We start from the raw sequence: 19,789 nt of genomic DNA, 5'->3' as shown, positions 1-19,789 counted from the left end.
AGATGCACGATGCCGACTTAAGTACAAGAAAACTGACTCTTGTTACTGTCTATGTTTTGAACCATTCCTGTGACACTAGTTACAGATTCCGATGTTTCACTTCAGGTTCACCGTATCCCTCTGACCTTCTTATTGTCGATGAAACACAGAAATTGCATCGGAATTAAATAGAAAAGGCACAATGCCGACTTAAGTACACGAAAATTGACTCTTCTTACATTCTATGTTTTGAACCATTCCTGTGACACTAGTTATAGATTCCGATGCTTCACTTCAGGTTCACTGTATCCCTCTGACCTTCTTATTGACGATCAAACACAGGAAGTGCATCGGAATTAAATACAAAAAGCACAATGCCGACATAAGTACAAGAAAACTGACTCTTCTTAGTGTCTAAGTTTTGAACCATTCCTGTGACACTAGATATAGATTCCGATGCTTCACTTCATTTTTACTGTACCCTCTGACGATCTTATTGGCGATGAAACACAGAAACTTCATCGGAATTAAATACATAAGGGAGAATGCCAACTTAAGTACAAGAAAACTGACTCTTCTTACAGTCTATGTTTTGAACCATTCCTGTGACACTAGTTATAGATTCCGATGCTTCACTTCAGGTTTTCTGTATCCCTCCGACCTTATATTGACGATGAAACACAGAAATTGCATCGGAATTAAATACAAAAGGCTCAATGCCGACTTAAGTACAAGAAGACTGTCTCATCTTGCTCTCTATGTTTTGAACCATTCCTGTTACGCTAGTTATAGATTCCGATGCCTCACTTCAGCTTTACTGTAGCCCTCTGTCCTTCTTATAGACGATGAAACAGAGAAATTGCATCGGAATTAAATACAAAAGGCACAATTCCGACTCAAGTACAAGAAAACTGACTCTTCTTACTGTCTATGTTTTGAAACTTTCCTTTGACACTAGTTATAGATTCCGATGCTTCACTTCAGGTTTACTGCCTCCCTCTGACCTCCTTATTGTCGATGAAACACAGAAATTGCATCGGAATTAAATTCAAAAGGCACAATGCCGACTTAAGTACAAGAAAACTGACTCTTCTCACATTCTATGTTTTGAACCATTCCTGTGACACTAGTTATAGATTCCGATGCTTCACTTCAGGTTCACTGTATCCCTCTGACCTTCTTATTGACGATCAAACACAGAAAGTGCATCGGAATTAAATACAAAAAGCACAATGCCGACATAAGTACAAGAAAACTGACTCTTCTTAGTGTCTAAGTTTTGAACCATTCCTGTGACACTAGATATAGATTCCGATGCTTCACTTCATTTTTACTGTACCCTCTGACGATCTTATTGGCGATGAAACACAGAAATTGCATCGGAATTAAATACAAAAGGGACAATGCCAACTTAAGTACAAGAAAACTGACTCTTCTTACAGTCTATGTTTTGAACCATTCCTGTGACACTAGTTATAGATTCCGATGCTTCACTTCAGGTTTACTGTATCCCTCCGACCATATATTGACGATGAAGCACAGAAATTGCATCGGAATTAAATACAAAAGGCTCAATGCCGACTTAAGTACAAGAGGACTGTCTCATCTTGCTCTCTATGTTTTGAACCATTCCTGTTACGCTAGTTATAGATTCCGATGCCTCACTTCAGCTTTACTGTAGCCCTCTGACCTTCTTACAGACGATGAAACTGAGAAATTGCATCGGAATTAAATACAAAACGCAACATTCCGACTCAAGTACATGAAAACTGACTCTTCTTACTGTCTATGTTTTGAAACATTCCTTTGACACTAGTTATAGATTCCGATGCTTCACTTCAGGTTTACTGCCTCCCTCTGACCTCCTTATTGTCGATGAAACACAGAAATTGCATCTGAATTAAATTCAAAAGGCACAATGCCGACTTAAGTACAAGAAAACTGACTCTTCTTACATTCTATGTTTTGAACCATTCGTGTGACACTAGTTATAGATTCCGATGCTTCACTTCAGGTTCACTGTATCCCTCTGACCTTCTTATTGACGATCAAACACAGAAAGTGCATCGGAATTAAATACAAAAGGCACAATGCCGACATAAGTACAAGACATCTGACTCTTCTTAGTGTCTAAGTTTTGAACCATTCCTGTGAAACTAGTTATGGATTCCGATGCTTCACTTCAGGTTTACTGTATCCCTCTGACCTTCTTATTGACGATGAAACACAGAAATTGCATCGGAATTAAATACAAAAGGCACAATGCTGACTCAAGTACAAGAAGGCTGGCTCTTCATACTGTCTATGTTTTGAAGCTTTCCAGTGAGACCGGTTTTAGATTCCGATGCTTCACTTCAGGTTTACTGTATCCCATTGACCTTCTTATTGACCACGAAACACCGAAATTGCATCGGAATTAAATACAAAAGGCACAATGCCTACTTAAGTACAAGAAAACTGACTCTTCTTACTGTCTATGTTTTGAACCATTCCTGTTACACTAGTTATAGATTCCGATGCTTCACTTCAGGTTTACTGTACCCTCTGACGATCTTATTGACGATGAAACACAGAAATTGCATCGGAATTAAATACAAAAGGGACACTGCCAACTAAAGTACAAGATAACTGACTCTTCTTACTGTCTATGTTTTGAACCATTCATGTGACACTAGTTATAGATTCCGATGCTTCACTTCAAGATTAATGTATCCCTTGGACCTTCTTATTGACGATGAAACACAGAAATTGCATCGGAATTAAATACAAAAGGCACAATACCGACTCAAGTTCCAGAACACTGGCTCTTCTTACTGTCTATGTTTTGATCCATTCCTTTGACACTAGTTATAGATTCCGATGCTACACTTCAGGTTCACTGCCTCCCTCTTAACTTCTTATTGGCGGTGAAACACAGTAATTGCATCGGAATTAAATACAAAAGGCACAATGCCGACTTAAGTACAAGAAAACTGAATCTTCTTACTGTCTATGTTTTGAACCATTCCTGTGACACTAGTTATAGATTCCGATGCTTCACTTCAGGTTTACTGTATCCCTCTGACCTTCTTATAGACGATGAAACACAGATATTGCATCGGAATTAAATACAAAAGGCACAATGATGACTTAAGTACAAGAAAACTGACTCTTCTTACTGTCTATGTTTTGAACCATTCCTGTGACACTAGTTATAGATTCCGATGCTTCACTTAAGGTTTACTGTATCCCTCTCACCTTCTTATTAACGATGAAACACAGAAATTGCATCGGAATTAAATACAAAACTCACAATGCCGACTTAAGTACAAGAAAACTGACTCTTCTTACTGTCAATGCTTTGAATCACTCCTGTGACACTAGTTATAGTTTCGGATGCTTCACTTCAGGTTTACTGTATCCCTCGTACCTTCTTATTGAAGATGAAACATAGAAATTGCATCGGAATTTAATACAAAAGGCACAAAGCCGACTTAAGTACAAGAAGGCTGACTCTTCTTACTGTCTACATTTTGAACCATTCCTGTGGCACTAGTTATAGATTCCGATGCTTCACTTTAGGTTTACTGTATCCCTCCGACATCCTTATTGACGATGAAACTCTGAAATTGCATCGGAATTAAATACAAAAGGCTCAATGCCGACTTAAGTACAAGAAGACTGTCTCATCTTACTCTCTATGTTTGAACCATTCCTGTTACGCTAGTTATAGATTCCGATGCTTCAATTCAGCTTTGCTGTAGCCCTCTGACCTTCTTTTTGACGATGAAACACAGAAATTGCATCGGAATTAAATACAAAATTCACAATTCCGACTCAAGTTCCAGAAGACTGGCTCTTCTTACTGTCTATGTTTTGACCATTCCTTTGACACTAGTTATAGATTCCGATGCTTCACTTCAGGTTTACTGTATCCCTCTGACCTCCTTATTGTCGATGAAACACAGAAATTGCATCGGAATTAAATACAAAAGGCACAATGCCGACTCAAGTGCAAGAAGTCTGGCTCTTCTTACTGTCTATGATTCGAACCATTCCTGTCACACTAGTTATGGATTCGGATGGTCGACTTTAGGTTCAATGCCTACGTCTGAACTTCTTATTGGCGGTGAAACACAGTAATTGCATCGGAATTAAATACAAAAGGCACAATGCCGACTTAAGTACAAGAAAACTGACTCTTCTTACTGTCTATGTTTTCAACCATTCCTGTGACACTAGTTATAGATTCCGATGCTTCACTTTAGGTTTACTGTATCCCTCCGACCTCCTTATTGACGATGAAACTCAGAAATTGCATCGGAGTTAAATACAAAAGGCACAATGACGACATAAGTACAAGAAAACTGACTCATTTTACTGTCAATGTTTTGAACCATTCATGTGACACTAGTTATAGATTCCGATGCTTCACTTCAAGATTATTGTATCCCTTGGACCTTCTTATTGACGACGTAACACAGAATTTGCATCGGAATTAAATTCAAAAGACACAATGCCGACTTAAGTACAAGAAAACTGACTCTTCTTACAGTCTATGTTTTGAACTATTCCTGTGACGCTACTTATAGATTCCGATGCTTCAGGTTTACTGTATCCCTCTGACCTTATATTGACGATGAAACACAGAAATTGCATCGGTATTAAATACAAAAGACTCAATGCCGACTTAAGTACAAGAAGACTGTTTCATCTTACTCTCTATGTTTTGAACCATTCCTGTTACGCTAGTTATAGATTCCGATGCTTCACTTCAGCTTTACTGTAGCCCTCTGACCTTCTTTTTGACGATGAAACACAGATATTGCATCGGAATTAAATACAAAAGGCACAATTCTGACTCAAGTTCCAGAAGACTGGCTCTTCTTACTGTCTATGTTTTCAACCATTCCTGTGACACAAGTTATAGATCCCGATGCTTCACTTCAGGTTTACTGTATCCCTCTAACCTTCTTATAGACGATGAAACACAGATATTGCATCGGAATTAAATACAAAAGGCACAATGCCGACTTAAGTACAAGAAAACTGACACTTCTTACTGTCTATGTTATAAACCATTCCTGTGACACTAGTTATAGATTCCGATGCATCGTTTCAGGTTTACTGTATCCATCTGTCCTTCTTATTGACGAGGAAACACAGAAATTGCATCGGAATTAAATACAAAAGGCACAATGCCGACTTAAGTACAAGAATCTGACTCTTCTTACTAACTATGTTTGAACCATTCCTGTGACTTTAGTTATAGATTCCGATGCTTCACTTCAGGTTTAATGTATCCCTCTGACCTTCTTGTAGACGATGAAGCACAGATATTGCATAGGAATTAAATACAAAAGGCACAATGCCGACTTAAGTACAAGAAAACTGACTCTCCTAACTGTCTATGGTTTGAACCATTCCTGTGACACTAGTTATAGATTCCGATGCTTCGTTTCAGGTTTACTGTATCCATCTGTCCTTGTTATTGACGAGGAAACACAGAAATTGCATCGGAATTAAATACAAAAGGCACAATGCCGACTTAAGTACAAGAAATCTGACTCTTCTTACTGTCTATGTTTGAACCATTCCTGTGACACTAGTTATAGATTCCGATGCTTCACTTTAGGTTTTTTGTATCCCTCCGACCACCTAATTGACGATGAAACTCAGATATTGCATCGGAGTTAAATACAAAAGGCACAATGACGACTTAAGTACAAGAAAACTGACTCTTTTTACTGTCAATGTTTTGAACCATTCATGTGACACTAGTTATAGATTCCGATGCTTCACTTCAGGATTATTGAATCCCTTGGACCTTCTTATTGACGACGAAACACAGAATTTGCATCGGAATTAAATTCAAAAGACACAATGGCGACTTAAGTACAAGAAAACTGACTCTTCTTACAGACTATGTTTTGAACCATTCCTGTGACACTAGTTATAGATTCCGATGCTTCAGGTTTACTGTATCCCTCTGACCTTGTATTGACTATGAAACACAGAAATTGCTTCGGAATTAAATACAAAAGGCTCAATGCCGACTTAAGTACAAGAAGACTGTCTCATCTTACTCTCTATGTTTTGAACCATTCCTGTTACGCTAGTTATAGATTCCGATGCTTCACTTCAGCTTTACTGTAGCCCTCTGACCTTCTTTTTGACGATGAAACACAGAAATTGCATCGAAATTAAATACAAAAGGCACAATTCCGACACAAGTTCCAGAAGACTGGCTCTTCTTACTGTCTATGTTTTGACCATTCCTTTGACACTAGTTATAGATTCCGACGCTTCACTTCACGTTTACTGTATCCCTCTGACCTCCTTATTGTCGATGAAACACAGAAATTGCATCGGAATTAAATACAAAAGGCACAATGCCGACTCAAGTACAAGAAATCTGACTCTTCTTACTGTCTATGTTTGAACCATTCCTGTGACACTAGTTATAGATTCCGATGCTTCACTTCAGGTTTACTGTATCCCTCTGACCTTCCTATAGACGATGAAACACAGATATTGCATCGGAATTAAATACAAAAGGCACAATGCCGACTTAAGTACAAGAAAACTGACTCTTCTTACTGTCTATGTAATAAACCATTCCTGTGTCACTAGTTATAGATTCCGATGCTTCGTTTCAGGTTTACTGTATCCATCTGTCCTTCTTATTGACGAGGAAACACAGAAATTGCATCGGAATTAAATACAAAAGGCACAATGCCGACTTAAGTACAAGAAATCTGACTCTTCTTACTGCCTATGTTTGAACCATTCCTGTGACACTAGTTATAGTTTCCGATGCTTCACATCAGGTTTACTGTATCCCTCTGACCTTCTTATTGACGATGAAACACAGAAAGTGCCTCGGAATTAAATACAAAAAGCACAATGCCGACATAAGTACAAGAAAACTGACTCTTCTTAGTGTCTAAGTATTGAACCATTCCTGTGACACTAGTTATGGATTCCGATGCTTCACTTCAGCTTTACTGTATCCCTCTGACCTTCTTATTGACGATGAAACACAGAAATTGCATCGGAATTAAATAGAAAAGGCACAATGCTGATTCAAGTACAAGAAGGCTGGCTCTTCATACTGTCTATGTTTTGAACCTCTCCTGCGAGACCGGTTGTAGATTCCGATTCCTCACTTCAGGTTTACTGTATCCCATGGACCTTCTTATTGACCACGAAACACAGAAATTGCATCGGAATTAAATACAAAAGGCACAATGCCTACTTAAGTACAAGAAAACTGACTCTTCTTACTGTCTATGTTTTCAACCATTCCTGTGACACTAGTTATAGATTCCGATGCTTCACTTCAGGATTAATGTATCCCTAGGACCTTCTTATTGACGATGAAACACAGAAATTGCATCGGAATTAAATACAAAAGGCACAATTCCGACTCAAGTTCCAGAAGACTGGCTCTTCTTACTGTCTATGTTTTGTACCATTCCTTTGACACTAGTTATACATTCCGATGCTTCATTTCAGGTTTACTGTATCCCTCTGACCTCCTTATTGTCGATGAAACACAGAAAGTGCATCGGAATTAAAAACAAAAGGCACAATCCCGACTCAAGTACAAGAAGTCTGACCCTTCTTACTGTCTATTTTTTGAACCATTCCTGTCACACTAGTTATGGATTCGGATGCTCGACTTCAGGTTCACTGCCTCCCTCTGAACTTCTTATTGGCGATGAAACACAGAAATTGCATCGGAATTAAATACAAAACGCGCAATGCCGACTTAAGTACATGAAAAATGACTCTTCTTACTGTCTATGTTTTGAACCATTCCTGTGACACTAGTAATAGATTCCGATGCTTCACTACAGGTTTACTGTATCCCTCTGACCTTCTAATTGACGATGAAACACAGATATTGCGTCGGAATTATATACAAAAGGCACGATGCCGACTTAAGTACAAGAAAACTGACTCTTCTTACTGTCTATGTTTTGAACCATTCCTGTGACGCTAGTTATAGATTCCGATTCTACACTTCAGGTTTACAGTACCCCTCTGACCTTCTTATTGACGATGAAACACAGAATTTGCATAAGAATTAAATACAAAAGGCACAATGCCGACTTAAGTACAGGAAAACTGACTCTCCTTACTGTCTATGTTTTGAGCCATTCCTGTGACACTAGTTATTGATTCCGATGCTTCACTCCAGCTTTACTGTATCCCTGTGACCTTCTTATTGACGATGAAACACAGAATTTGCATCGGATTTAAATTCAAAAAGCACAATGCCGACTAAAGTACAAGAAAACTGACTCTTCTTACTCTCTATGTTTTGTACCATTCCTGTGACACTAGTTATACATTCCGATGCTTCACTTCAGCTTTACTGTATCCCTGTGACCTTCTTATTGACGATGAAACACAGAAATTGCATCGGAATTAAATACAAAAGGCACAATTCCGACTCAAGTACAAGAAGACTGGCTCTTCTTACTGTCTATCTTTTGAAACAATCCTGTGACACTAGTTATAGATTCCGATGCTTTACTTCAGGTTTACTGTATCCCTCTGACCTCCTTATTGATGAAACAAGAGAAATTGCATCGGAATTAAATACAAAAGGCACAATGCCGACTCAAGTACAAGAAGACTGGCTCTTCTTACTGTCTATGCTTTGAACCTTTCCTGTGACACTAGTTATGGATTCGGATGCTCGACTTCAGGTTCACTGCCTCCCTCTGACCTTCTTACTGACGATGAAACACAGAAATTGCATCGGAATTAAATACAAAAGGCACAATGCCGACTTTAGTAAAAGATAACTGATTCTTCTTACTGTCTATGAGTTGAACCATTCATGTGACACTAGTTATAGATTCGGATGCTTCACTTCACGTTTACTGTATCCCTCTGACCTTCTTATTGACGATGAATCACAGAAATTGCATCGGAATTAAATACAAAAGGCACAATGCCGACTTAAGTACAAGGAAAAACTGACTCTTCTTACTGTCTATGTTTTAACCATTCCTGTGACACTCGTTATAGATTCCGATGCTTCACTTCAGGTTTACTGTATCCATCTGTCCTTCTTATTGACGAGGAAACACAGAAGTTGCATCGGAATTAAATCCAAAATTCACAATGCCGACTTATGTACAAGAAAGCTGACTCTTCTTACTGTCTATGTTTTGAACCATTCCTGTGACACTAGTTATAGATTCCGATGCTTCACTTCAGGTTTACTGTATCCCTCTGACCTTCATATTGACTATGAAACACAGAAATTTCATCGGAATTAAATACAAAGGGCACAATTAAGACTTAAGTACAAGGAAAAACTGACTCTTCTTACTGTCTATGTTTTAACCATTAATGTGACACTAGTTATAGATTCCGATGCTTCACTTCAGGTTTGCTGTATCCCTCTGACCTTCTTACTGACGATGAAACACAGAAATTGCATAGGAATTAAATACAAAAGGCACAATGCCGACTTAAGTACAAGAAAACTGACTCTCCTAACTGTCTATGGTTTGAACCATTCCTGTGACACTAGTTATAGATTCCGATGCTTCACTTCAGCTTTACTGTATTCCTGTGACCTTCTTATTGACGATGAAACACAGAATTTGCATCGGAATTAAATTCAAGAAGCACAATGCCGACTGAAGTACAAGAAAACTGACTCTTCTTACTGTCTATGTTATAAACCATTCCTTTGACACTAGTTATAGATTCCGATGCTTCGTTTCAGGTTTACTGTATCCATCTGTCCTTCTTATTGACGAGGAAACACAGAAATTGCATCGGAATTAAATACAAAAGGCACAATGCCGACTTAAGTACAAGAAATCTGACTCTTCTTACTAACTATGTTTGAACCATTCCTGTGACTTTAGTTATAGATTCCGATGCTTCACTTCAGGTTTACTGTATCCCTCTGACCTTCTTATTGACGATGAAACACAGAAAGTGCCTCGGAATTCAATACAAAAAGCACATTGCCGACATAAGTACAAGAAAACTGACTCTTCTTAGTGTCTAAGTATAGAACCATTCCTGTGACACTAGTTATGGATTCCGATGCTTCAATTCAGCTTTACTGTATCCCTCTGACCTTCTTATAGACGATGAAGCACAGATATTGCATCGGAATTAAATACAAAAGGCACAATGCCGACTTAAGTACAAGAAAACTGACTCTTTTTACTGTCAATTATTTGAACCATTCATGTGACACTAGTTATAGATTCCGATGCTTCACTTCAGGATTATTCTATCCCTTGGACCTTCTTATTGACGACGAAACACAGAATTTGCATCGGAATTAAATTCAAAAGACACAATGCCGACTTAAGTACAAGAAAACTGACTCTTCTTACAGTCTATGTTTTGAACCATTCCTGTGACACTAGTTATAGATTCCGATGCTTCACTTCAGGTTTACTGTATCCCTCTGACCTTCTTATTGACGATGAAACACAGAAAGTGCCTCGGAATTAAATACAAAAAGCACAATGCCGACATAAGTACAAGAAAACTGACTCTTCTTAGTGTCTAAGTATAGAACCATTCCTGTGACACTAGTTATGGATTCCGATGCTTCACATCAGCTTTACTGTATCCCTCTGACCTTCTTATTGACGATGAAACACAGAAATTGCATCGGAATTAAATACAAAAGGCTCAATGCCGACTTAAGTACAAGAAGACTGTCTCATCTTACTCTCTATGTTTTGAACCATTCCTGTTACGCTAGTTATAGATTCCGATGCTTCACTTCAGCTTTACTGTAGCCCTCTGACCTTCTTTTTGACGATGAAACGCAGAAATTGCATCGAAATTAAATACAAAAGGCACAATTCCGACACAAGTTCCAGAAGACTGGCTCTTCTTACTGTCTATGTTTTGACCATTCCTTTGACACTAGTTATAGATTCCGATGCTTCACTTCAGGTTTACTGTATCCCTCTGACCTCCTTATTGTCGATGAAACACAGAAATTGCATCGGAATTAAATACAAAAGGCACAATGCCGACTCAAGTACAAGAAATCTGACTCTTCTTACTGTCTATGTTTGAACCATTCCTGTGACACTAGTTATAGATTCCGATGCTTCACTTCAGGTTTACTGTATCCCTCTGACCTTCTTATTGACGATGATACACAGAAAGTGCCTCGGAATTAAATACAAAAAGCACAATGCCGACATAAGTACAAGAAAACTGACTCTTCTTAGTGTCTAAGTATTGAACCATTCCTGTGACACTAGTTATGGATTCCGATGCTTCACTTCAGCTTTACTGTATCCCTCTGACCTTCTTATTGGCGATGAAACACAGAAATTGCATCGGAATTAAATACAAAAGGCACAATGCCAACTTAAGTACAAGAAAACTGACTCTTCTTACTGTCTATGTTATAAACCATTCCTGTGACACTAGTTATAGATTCCGATGCTTCGTTTCAGGTTTACTGTATCCATCTGTCCTTCTTATTGACGAGGAAACACAGAAATTGCATCGGAATTAAATACAAAAGGCACAATGCCGACTTAAGTACAAGAAATCTGACTCTTCTTACTGTCTATGTTTGAACCATTCCTGTGACACTAGTTATAGTTGCCGATGCTTCACTTCAGGTTTACTGTATCCCTCTGACCTTCTTATTGACGATGAAACACAGAAAGTGCCTCGGAATTAAATACAAAAAGCACAATGCCGACATAAGTACAAGAAAACTGACTCTTCTTAGTGTCTAAGTATTGAACCATTCCTGTGACACTAGTTATGGATTCCGATGCTTCACTTCAGCTTTACTGTATCCCTCTGACCTTCTTATTGACGATGAAACACAGAAATTGCATCGGAATTAAATAGAAAAGGCACAATGCTGACTCAAGTACAAGAAGGCCGGCTCTTCATACTGTCTATGTTTTGAACCTCTCCTGTGAGACCGGTTGTAGATTCCGATGCCTCACTTCAGGTTTACTGTATCCCATGGACCTTCTTATTGACCACGAAACACAGAAATTGCATCGGAATTAAATACAAAAGGCACAATGCCTACTTAAGTACAAGAAAACTGACTCTTCTTACTGTCTACGTTTTCAACCATTCCTGTGACACTAGTTATAGATTCCGATGCTTCACTTCAGGTTTACTGTATCCCTCTGACCTTCTTATTGACGATGAAACACAGAAATTGCATCGGAATTAAATACAAAAGGGACAATGCCAACTTAAGTAAAAGAAAACTGACTCTTCTTACTGTCTATGTTTTGAACCATTCCTGTGACACTAGTTATAGATTCCGATGCTTCACTTCAAAATTAATGTATCCCTTGGACCTTCTTATTGACGATGAAACACAGAAATTGCATCGGAATTAAATACAAAAGGCACAAATCCGACTCAAGTTCCAGAAGACTGGCTCTTCTTACTGTCTATGTTTTGTACCATTCCTTTGACACTAGTTATACGTTCCGATGCTTCATTTCAGGTTTACTGTATCCCTCTGACCTCCTTATTGACGATGAAACACAGAAATTGCATCGGAATTAAATACAAAAGGCACAATGCCGACTCAAGTACAAAAAGTCTGACCCTTCTTACTGTCTATTTTTTGAACCATTCCTGTCACACTAGTTATGGATTCGGATGCTCGACTTCAGGTTCACTGCTTCCCTCTGAGCTTCTTATTGGCGATGAAACACAGAAATTGCATCGGAATTAAATACAAAAGGCACAATGCCGACTTAAGTACAAGGAAAAACTGACTCTTCTTACTGTTTATGTTTTAACCATTCCTGTGAAACTAGTTATAGATTCCGATGCTTCTCTTCAGGTTTACTGAATCCCTCTGTCCTTCTTATTGACGAGGAAACACAGAGATTGCATCGGAATTAAATACAAAAGGCACAATGCCGACTTAAGTACAAGAAAACTGACTCTTCTTACTGTCTATGTTTTGAACCATTCATGTGACATAGTTATAAATTCCGATGCTTCACTTCAGGTTTACTGTATCCCTCTGACCTTCTTATTGACGATGAAACACAGAAATTTCAACGGAATTAAACACAAAGGGCACAATTCCGACTTAAGTGCAAGAAAACTGACTCTTCTTGCTGTCTATGTTTTGAACCATTCCTGTGACACTAGTTATAGATTCCGATGCTTTACTTCAGGTTTACTGTATCCCTCCGACCTCCTTATTGATGAAACAAGAGAAATTGCATCGGAATTAAATACAAAAGGCACAATGCCGACTCAAGTACAAAAAGACTGGCTCTTCTTACTGTCTATGCTTTGAACCTTTCCTGTGACACTAGTTATGGATTCGGATGCTCGACTTCAGGTTCACTGCCTCCCTCTGACCTTCTTATTGGCGATGAAACACAGAAATTGCATCGGAATTAAGTACAAAACGTACAATGCCGACTTACGTACTTGAAAACTGACTCTTCTTACTATGTTTTGAACCATTTCTGTGACACTAGTTATAGATTCCGATGCTTCTCTTCCGGTTTACTGTATCCCTCTGACCTTCTTATTGAAGATGAAACACAGAAATAGCATCGGAATTAAATACAAAAGGCACAATGCCGACTTTAGTAAAAGATAAGTGATTCTTCTTACTGTCTATGAGTTGAACCATTCATGTGACACTAGTTATAGATTCCGATGCTTCACTTCAGGTTTACTGTATCCATCTGTCCTTCTTATTGACGAGGAAACACAGAAGTTGCATCGGAATTAAATCCAAAATTCACAATGCCGACTTAAGTACAAGAAAGCTGACTCTTCTTACTGTCTATGTTTTGAACCATTCCTGTGACACTAGTTATAGATTCCGATGCTTCACTTCAGGTTTACTGTATCCCTCTGACCTTCATATTGACTATGAAACACAGAAATTTCATCGGAATTAAATACAAAGGGCACAATTAAGACTTAAGTACAAGGAAAAACTGACTCTTCTTACTGTCTATGTTTTAACCATTCCTGTGACACTAGTTATAGATTCCGATGCTTCACTTCAGGTTTACTGTATCCCTCTGACCTTCTTACTGACGATGAAACACAGAAATTGCATGGGAATTAAATACAAAAGGCACAATGCCGACTTAAGTACAAGAAAACTGGCTCTCCTAACTGTCTATGGTTTGAACCATTCCTGTGACACTAGTTATAGATTCCGATGCTTCACTTCAGCTTTACTGTATCCCTGTGACCTTCTTATTGACGATGAAACACAGAATTTGCATCGGAATTAAATTGAAGAAGCACAATGCCGACTAAAGTACAAGAAAACTGACTCTTCTTACTGTCTATGAATTGAACCATTCCTGTGACGCTAGATATAGATTCCGATGCTTCACTTCAGGTTTACTGTATCCCTCTGACCTTCTTATTGACGATGAAACACAGAAATTGCATCGGAATGAAATACAAAAGGCTCAATGCCGACGTAAGTACAAGAAGACTGCCTCATCTTAATCTCTATGTTTTGAACCATTCCATTGACACTAATTATAGATTCCGATGCTTCACTTCAGCTTTACTGTATCCCTGTGACCTTCTTCTTGACGATGAAACACAGAAATTGCATCGGAATTAAATACAAAAGGCACAATTCCGACTCAAGTACACGAAGACTGGCTCTTCTTACTGTCTATGTTTTGAACCATTCCTGTGACACTAGTTATAGATTCCGATGCTCTACTTCAGGCTTACTGTATCCCTCTGACCTCCTTATTATCAATGAAACACAGAAATTGCATCGGAATTAAATACAAAAGGCACAATGCCGACTCAAGTACAAGAAGACTGGCTCTTCTTACTGTCTATGTTTTGAACCTTTCCTGTGACACTAGTTATGGATTCGGATGCTCGACTTCAGGTACACTGCCTCCCTCTGACCTTCTTATTGGCGATGAAACACAGAAATTGCATCGGAATTAAATACAAAAGCACAATGCCGACTTAAGTACAAGAAAACTTACTCTCCTTACTGTCTATGTTTTGAACCATTCCTGTGACACTAGTTATAGATTCCGATGCTTCACTTCCGGTTTACTGTATCCCTCTGACCTTCTTAGTGACGATGAAACACAGAAATAGCATCGGAATTAAATAGAAAAGGCACAATGCCAACTTAAGTACAAGATAACTGACTCTTCTTACTGTCTATGAGTTGAACCAATCATGTGACACTAGTTATAGATTCCGATGCTTCACTTCACGTTTACTGTATCAATCTGACCTTCTTATTGACGATGAGTCACAGAAATTGCATCGGAATTAAATACAAAAGGCACAATGCCGACTTAAGTACAAGGAAAAACTGACTCTTCTTACTGTCTATGTTTTAACCATTCCTGTGACACTAGTTATAGATTCCGATGCTTCACTTCAGGTTTACTGTATCCATCTGTCCTTCTTATTGACGAGGAAACACAGAAATTGCATCGGAATTAAATACAAAAGGCGCAATGCCGACTAAAGTACAAGAAAACTGACACTTCTTACTGTCTATGTTTTGAACCATTCATGTGACACTAGTTATTGATTCCGATGCTTCACATCAGGTTTACTGTATCCCTCTGACCTTCTTATTGAAGATGAAACACAGAAATTTCATCGGAATTAAATACAAAGGGCACAATTAAGACTTAAGTACAAAATAACTGACTCTTGTTACTGTCTATGCTTTGAACCATTCCTGTGACACTAGTTATAGATTCCGATGTTTCACTTCAGGTTTACCGTATCCCTCTGACCTTCTTATTGACGATGAAACACAGAAATTGCATCGGAATTAAATAGAAAAGCCACAATGCCGACTTAAGTACACGAAAATTGACTCTTCTTACTGTCTATGTTTTGAACCATTCCTGTGACACTAGTTAAAGATTCCGATGCTTCACCTCAGGTTTACTGTATTCCTCTGACCTTCGTATTGACTATGAAACACAGAAATTGCAACGGAATTAAATACAAAAGGCACAATGCCGACATAAGTACAAGAAAACTGACTCTTCTTAGTGTCTAAGTTTTGAACCATTCCTGTGACACTAGTTATGGAGTCCGATGCTTCACTTCAGCATTACTGTATCCCTCTGACCTTCTTATTGACAATGAAACACAGAAATTGCATCGGAATTAAACACAAAAGGCACAATGCTGACTCAAGTACAAGAAGGCTGGCTCTTCATACGGTCTATGGTTTGAACCTTTCCTGTGAGACCGGTTTTAGATTCCGATGCTTCACTTCAGGTTTACTGTATCCCATGGACCTTCTTATTGACCACAAAACACAGAAATTGCATCGGAATTAAATACAAAAGGCACAATGCCGACTGAAGTGCAAGAAAACTGACTCTTCTTACAGTCTATGTTTTGAACCATTCCTGTGACACTAGTTATAGATTCCGATGCTTCACTTCAGGTTTACCGTATCCCTCTGACCTTTTTAATGACGATGAAACGCAGAAATTGCATCGGAATCAAATAGAAAAAGCACAATGCCGACTTAAGTACACGAAAATTGACTCTTCTTACTGTCTATGTTTGAACCATTCCTGTGACACTAGTTATAGATTCCGATGCTTCACTACAGGTTTACTGTATCCCTCTGACCTTCTAATTGACGATGAAACACATATATTGCGTCGGAATTATATACAAAAGGCACGATGCCGACTTCAGTACAAGAAAACTGACTCTTCTTACTGTCTATGTTTTGAACCATTCCTGTGACGCTAGTTATAGATTCCGATTCTACACTTCAGGTTTACTGTATCCCTCTGACCTTCTTATTGACGATGAAACACAGAAATTGCATAAGAATTAAATACAAAAGGCACAATGCCGACTTAAGTACAGGAAAACTGACTCTCCTTACTGTCTACGTTTTGAACCATTCCTGTGACACTAGTTATTGATTCCGATGCTTCGCTTCAGCTTTACTGTATCCCTGTGACCTTCTTATTGACGATGAAACACAGAATTTGCATCGGATTTAAATTCAAAAAGCACAATGCCGACTAAAGTACAAGAAAACTGACTCTTCTTACTGTCTATGTTTTGTACCATTCCTGTGACACAAGATATAGTTTCCGATGCTTCACTTCAGGTTTACTGTATCCCTCTGACCTTATATTGACGATGAAACACAGAAATTGCATCGGAATGAAATACAAAAGGCCCAATGCCGACTTAAGTACAAGAAGACTGTCTCATCTTACTCTCTATGTTTTGAACCATTCCTGTGACACTAGTTATACATTCCGATGCTTCACTTCAGCTTTACTGTACCCCTGTGACCTTCTTATTGACGATGAAACACAGAAATTGCATCGGAATTAAATACAAAAGGCACAATTCCGACTCAAGTACAAGAAGACTGGCTCTTTTTACTGTCTATCTTTTGAACCATTCCTGTGACACTAGTTATAGATTCCGATGCTTTACTTCAGGTTTACTGTATCCCTCCGACCTCCTTATTGATGAAACAAGAGAAATTGCATCGGAATTAAATACAAAAGGCACAATGCCGACTCAAGTACAAAAAGACTGGCTCTTCTTACTGTCTATGCTTTGAACCTTTCCTGTGACGCTAGTTATGGATTCGGATGCTCGACTTCAGGTTCACTGCCTCCCTCTGACCTTCTTATTGGCGATGAAACACAGAAATTGCATCGGAATTAAGTACAAAACGTACAATGCCGACTTACGTACTTGAAAACTGACTCTTCTTACTATGTTTTGAACCATTCCTGTGACACTAGTTATAGATTCCGATGCTTCTCTTCCGGTTTACTGTATCCCTCTGACCTTCTTATTGAAGATGAAACACAGAAATAGCATCGGAATTAAATACAAAAGGCACAATGCCGACTTTAGTAAAAGATAAGTGATTCTTCTTACTGTCTATGAGTTGAACCATTCATGTGACACTAGTTATAGATTCCGATGCTTCACTTCAGGTTTACTGTATCCATCTGTCCTTCTTATTGACGAGGAAACACAGAAGTTGCATCGGAATTAAATCCAAAATTCACAATGCTGACTTAAGTACAAGAAAGCTGACTCTTCTTACTGTCTATGTTTTGAACCATTCCTGTGACACTAGTTATAGATTCCGATGCTTCACTTCAGGTTTACTGTATCCCTCTGACCTTCATATTGACTATGAAACACAGAAATTTCATCGGAATTAAATACAAAGGGCACAATTAAGACTTAAGTACAAGGAAAAACTGACTCTTCTTACTGTCTATGTTTTAACCATTCCTGTGACACTAGTTATAGATTCCGATGCTTCACTTCAGGTTTACTGTATCCCTCTGACCTTCTTACTGACGATGAAACACAGAAATTGCATAGGAATTAAATACAAAAGGCACAATGCCGACTTAAGTACAAGAAAACTGACTCTCCTAACTGTCTATGGTTTGAACCATTCCTGTGACACTAGTTATAGATTCCGATGCTTCACTTCAGCTTTACTGTATCCCTGTGACCTTCTTATTGACGATGAAACACAGAATTTGCATCGGAATTAAATTCAAGAAGCACAATGCCGACTAAAGTACAAGAAAACTGACTCTTCTTACTGTCTATGATTTGAACCATTCCTGTGACGCTAGATATAGATTCCGATGCTTCACTTCAGGTTTACTGTATCCCTCTGACCTTCTTATTGACGATGAAACACAGAAATTGCATCGGAATGAAATACAAAAGGCTCAATGCCGACTTAAGTACAAGAAGACTGTCTCATCTTAATCTCTATGTTTTGAACCATTCCATTGACACTAATTATAGATTCCGATGCTTCACTTCAGCTTTACTGTATCCCTGTGACCTTCTTCTTGACGATGAAACACAAAAATTGCATCGGAATTAAATACAAAAGGCACAATTCCGACTCAAGTACACGAAGACTGGCTCTTCTTACTGTCTATGTTTTGAACCATTCCTGTGACACTAGTTATAGATTCCGATGCTTTACTTCAGGCTTACTGTATCCCTCTGACCTCCTTATTATCAATGAAACACAGAAATTGCATCGGAATTAAATACAAAAGGCACAATGCCGACTCAAGTACAAGAAGACTGGCTCTTCTTACTGTCTATGTTTTGAACCTTTCCTGTGACACTAGTTATGGATTCGGATGCTCGACTTAAGGTACACTGCCTCCCTCTGACCTTCTTATTGGCGATGAAACACAGAAATTGCATCGGAATTAAATACAAAAGCACAATGCCGACTTAAGTACAAGAAAACTTACTCTCCTTACTGTCTATGTTTTGAACCATTCCTGTGACACTAGTTATAGATTCCGATGCTTCACTTCCGGTTTACTGTATCCCTCTGACCTTCTTAGTGACGATGAAACACAGAAATAGCATCGGAATTAAATACAAAAGGCACAATGCCAACTTAAGTACAAGATAACTGACTCTTCTTACTGTCTATGAGTTGAACCAATCATGTGACACTAGTTATAGATTCCGATGCTTCACTTCACGTTTACTGTATCAATCTGACCTTCTTATTGACGATGAATCACAGAAATTGCATCGGAATTAAATACAAAAGGCACAATGCCGACTTAAGTACAAGGAAAAACTGACTCTTCTTACTGTCTATGTTTTAACCATTCCTGTGACACTAGTTATAGATTCCGATGCTTCACTTCAGGTTTACTGTATCCATCTGTCCTTCTTATTGACGAGGAAACACAGAAATTGCATCGGAATTAAATACAAAAGGCGCAATGCCGACTAAAGTACAAGAAAACTGACACTTCTTACTGTC

The sequence above is a fragment of the Schistocerca americana genome, chromosome 6 (genome assembly GCF_021461395.2).
Source record: "Schistocerca americana isolate TAMUIC-IGC-003095 chromosome 6, iqSchAmer2.1, whole genome shotgun sequence".
Lineage (NCBI taxonomy): Eukaryota > Metazoa > Arthropoda > Insecta > Orthoptera > Acrididae > Schistocerca > Schistocerca americana.
This window is presented reverse-complemented; position numbering follows the sequence as displayed.